Consider the following 5,212-nt stretch of genomic DNA (forward strand, 5'->3'; position numbering starts at 1 on the left):
AAAACTCCGAGGAGCTCCCTCAAATGCTCCTCGTGCTGCTCTCTGGTCCTCGAATACACCAGGATTTCATCATTGAATACAATTACCGATCGATCCAACATCGACCTACATACCCTGTTCATGAGGTCCATGAATGTCGCGGGTGCATTGGTGAGCCCGAATGGCATCACCACGAACTCGTAATGCCCGTAACGAGTCCTAAACGCCGTTTTCTGGATATCCTCATCCCGAACTCTCATCTGGTGATATCCCGACCTCAAGTCTATCTTGGAGAACCAAGATGCCCCCTGCAACTGATCAAATAGATCATCGATCCTCGGTAATGGATAACGGTTCTTGACCGTCAACTTGTTCAACTCCCGGTAATCAATGCACATTCGGTGTGAACCATCCTTTTTCTTGACAAAAAGGATCGGCGCTCCCCAGGGAGAGCTACTGGGACGGATGAACCCTTTCCCCAACAGCTCCGGCAGCTGTGAGGATAACTCTTGCATCTCTGGCGGCGCTAGGTGATATGGTGCCTTAGCGATAGGCGCGGCCCCGGGAATCAAATCGATACGAAACTCCACTTTTCTCTCAGGAGGTACGCCCGACAACTCCTCGGGGAACACGTCCCGGAACTCACACACTATCGGCACAACATCCACTGAACTTGGCCTCTCAACAGCCTCTCGTACATCCGTCACATAGGCCACAAATCCCTTGCAGCCCTGCTGCAAGCTCCGCCTCGCTCTGGTATCCGAACAGAATACCGAACGACCACGAGTCCCCTTGCCATAAACCGTCAGCACTCCCCCACTAGGATCTCTGATCATCACCAACTGACGCTCGCAATTTATGACAGCCCCGAAACGGCTCAACCAATCCATGCCCACTATAACACAAACATCCCTCCTGGAAATCGGTATCAAGTCAATCGGAAACTCCACTCCGAAGATCTCCGGTACGTATCCACGTATCACCTCGGTAGCACATACCTCACACTCATCGGCTATGGAAACCTGTAGCGGTCGACTCAACGCCTCCCTCGGAATACTAATGTGCCGACTAAAAGTCATAGATACGAACGACCGACTCGCACCCGAGTCAAACAATACTAATGCAGGTACAGAATTCACAAGAAAAGTACCTACGCATAACATATAATCATCACAATATAAACTCAGCATAAATAAATAAAGAATATGTACCTGCCACGACGTCAGGTGCTGCGCGGACCTCTTCCGCTGTCAACTGAAAGGCTCTCCCCTAGCCTTCGGTGCTTCGGCCTTTACCGGCCGGGTCTTAGTAGCTCGAACTGCAGGTACGGATCCTTGCACTATCCTCTGAAGCTGGGGGCACTCGGCCTTCCGATGGCCGGTTTGGTTTCAATGGAAGCAAACCGAGAACCCCTTAGGATAAACCCTCGCGAAATGCGCTTCCTTCCCACACTTGTAGCATACCCCAGACTTGCATGACCCATCATGGCTCTTGCCGCACTTCCCACAAGTACGGCCCCTCGAACTACTCGTCCTCGAATCAGCGGGCTTTGCCCGCTTGGCAGCTGGCTACGACTGTGCCGGTCGCCGATCACCCCTCTGAGACTCGGCTTCCTCCCTCGCCTGCGTCTCAAGCTCAATCTCCCTCTTCCGGGCATTTGCCTGGAGCTCGGCAAATGTCTGGTAAGTCGAGTTCACCACGAACTCACGAATGTCCCTCCTCAGTATACTCATATATCGGCTCATGCGAGCCTGTTCAGTGGACACCTGTTCCGGGAAAAATAATGCCCGCTCATGAAACATCCTCGTAATCACTGTCACCGACTCAGCCCCCTGCTTGAGGGTCACAAACTCCTGGGCTAAGCATTCCCTCTCCACTTGGGGAGCATACTCATCACGAAACATTGCAATAAACCTCTCCCAGGTCACTGCAGTCAGCTCAGCTGTCGAATAGCTCGCGGTTACAAACTTCCACCAGTCCTTCGCCCCCAAGCGAAGCTGGTTGAGGGCAAACCGCATCCTCAAGTGCTCTGGACATGAGCACGTATAGAAACACCCCTCTATGTCTGAGATCCACCTCATGGCGGCAATCAGATCCTGTGTACCATCGAACTCCGGTGGTTTCGTGTTGCTGAACTCTCGGTACAGCAACAAATCACCACCTTGGGGTCTCGCAGCAGCAACAACTGTTGTGGCTGCAGCAACAACAACATCAGTCAAAGTAGCGTAACGCTCGTCAAACGTCTCGATCAGTGTGGTCTTAATAGACCCAAACATCTCCGGAATCTCGGCTCTGATGGCAGCAGCCACCTCATCATGGATGATCTGACGGATCTCTTCATCACTCATCCCACTGCCCTCGATGATATGGCGTGTCCTGACCATGATCAATCTCTGAAATACAACATAAGAACTATTAGGGACACTTTCGAGCATACTCACACTCGACAAATTAATCACCCTCAACTTCTGGTACCCCAAGGATTCTTACTTGGACTGCGTACCAATCCGGTGTCTTCAATAGTACGGGCCCAATACTATTGTCCACACCGAATCAATATACAACCCAAGTCCTCCTCCTAGGATCCCAAGTCATAGATACTCTACTCTCGCTATGCATTGGCTACCCTCAGTAGATCTCTCACGAGCTCCACACTGCTACCTACTCACTCTCAAAGTATCTCATAGCAGCAGCAATCTCCTAGGCAAAAGCATCACAAATCAGGCCACTCTAGTCCTAATAGGAATACCTAGCCTCTCTAGCATGCACAACATAATATCTCATAACTCATAACATATAATGTAAGGGTATTTTGGGGATTCACCGTTCGGGCGCTGGCTGACCGTACACACCTTCCACTCTGCTTGGTTCCAAAACCTCTTTTTCTTTTTAGAAAATTTTAGTTTTGTTTGAAAATTTCTCAAATCCTCGGTTTGAGTTCAAATACGCCCGAAGGTGCATCCGAATCCCTCAAACTAAGGCTCTGATACCAACTTGTAACGACGTAAAATTTCCAATTTAATTTTTCATTTTTAAATCACAAAATGTATATCATATCATAATCTCAAAACCATAACAACAGTGTTTTCAAACAAATCCCAAGATCTCTTTAACATAAACTCCGTCGGTGTGGGTGTGTACAAGTCAAGCCTTCGCCTTCCCACGGTCCTCACTGGTACCTGAGACATCAAACACAACAACTGTAATCATAAACGCTTAGTGAGTTCCCCAAAATACCACATATCACAAATACGTCACTCAAGGCTAAACCCGACCCTCCGGTAAAAATGTCTCAGCGGGACCCTTCAGTCTCGCAGCTCGTTGGACCCTCTGGTCCAATCATAGCTCGTTGGGCCCTCCGGCCCGGTCAATATCGTTGGGCCCTCCAGCCCGGTCTATATAATCATGCAGCATACAAATAACACATAGCACGAAATCTCTAAGACAACACATAAACTCATACATAGCACATGAGACCCTCTGGTCAACTCGAAACACCTACTCAAGGTAATGTATAGTGAGAAGACTCACCTCGCGTATCTCGGTAACTCGTAAATCTCGTAACTACTAATGCTCGATCTCCCAAGCTATCGTCCTCCTACAACACAATCATAACTCTACTTAATACCACCTTGACTCTGGCTGACTAACACTATAAAGTCAAACTAGTCAACCCTGGTCAACGGTCAACGGTTGACCCGACTCGCCGAGTCTGGTGTGAACTCGCCGAGTCCCTACGGGAACCTGATCCCTCTGAATCTCTTCCGACTCACCGAGTCACTCACCCGACTCGGTTACTCAGTCCCTGGTTCGTAATCACTGAACAACCCGCACCAACTTGCCGAGTCTGGGATTGGACTCGGCGAGTGCATTCCACGCACAACCTCAAACGACCTTCTAAGGTCAGATCCACTCTAGTAACTCATAGATCCAGTCCCCTTAAGCTTATTGACCACGTAAAGTCCAAGTCTTGGTGCTCATTAAGCATCAAATAGCTCATTAATGGTGTTTTAGCCTCAAATACATTGATCCCAACCCAAAACCTCCATGGATGCACATAAAGCTTGGGCAAGGAGGTGCTCTGGACCTCTATGGGTCCAGATTCAGAGCCATAACTTGCCAAGGGACCATGAGGATACTAGATCTAGCCACAAATTGGTTCAAAAACCCTAAATCTATATGAACATCACAATAACAAGGAAGAATTCGAAATGGTACCTCAGTTGTGATGTCCTGGATGTTAGTTCTTCAAGAATCCACCCCTCTCTTGCTTCCTCTTGGCTAGATCTCCTCTCCTTGCTAGACAATAACTCCAAGATCAACAATGGCTCCTTCCCTCACTTGAATCACTCAAATGCTCTAGGGTTTCACTCAGGGGGATAATGAGTGCAAATGACGACCATAAGGCCCTTTAAATAGGCCTCAAACCCGAGAAATTAGGGTTTCATTAAACAGCGCAGACTCGCCGAGTCCACCAAAGCGACTCGCCGAGTCTGGGCATCAATCCGGGTGAAAAACCGCGTCTCAACTCGGCGAGTCTACGCACCAACTCGCCGAGTCCTTCCACAAAACTCAAAATAAAGAGAATAATTAATATACCTGAAATCCCGGATGTTACAATTTATTTGAATCAACGATTATAATTTTATATATAACTAGAATAATATCTTTTAATTAATAAGTTATTTAAAATTATTAATTAATAGTTTTGACTTTTTACTTAGAAAGTATAATTAATTTTTTAACCATGGTTCCCAAGGGTTATAAACTATTATATATATATATATATATATATATATATATATATATATATATATATATATATATATATATATGAGAGAGAGAGAGAGAGAGAGAAAGAAAGAGAGAGGTTCAATAGAAAATCATTATTAACATGAACTAAAAAACCAATTGTGAGCTTTAACAATCATAATGATTAACCGTCATTGAAATATATGTACATTTGTATATTGTACGCAAATACACCGGATTTTACCATAAAACTCACCTATTTAACAAAAATACATCTTTTTTTCTTGTTTAATTTTTTTAAGCCATGTTTTTTTATTAAAAAATATAATATGATGTTGTTCTCGTTTCGTCGTTCTCTTTCCATAAAGATCTATGTTGATATATAAAAATCAAACTTTTTTTAGAAAAAAAAAAAAGCACACTTCATTTTGTTGTTGTTTTTTTTTCAAATTTTTAAGTTTAGTTTTATCCAAAAAAACTA

This window comes from Lactuca saligna, chromosome 3 (assembly GCF_052625555.1).
Source record: "Lactuca saligna cultivar CGN05327 chromosome 3, ASM5262555v1, whole genome shotgun sequence".
Taxonomy (NCBI): domain Eukaryota; kingdom Viridiplantae; phylum Streptophyta; class Magnoliopsida; order Asterales; family Asteraceae; genus Lactuca; species Lactuca saligna.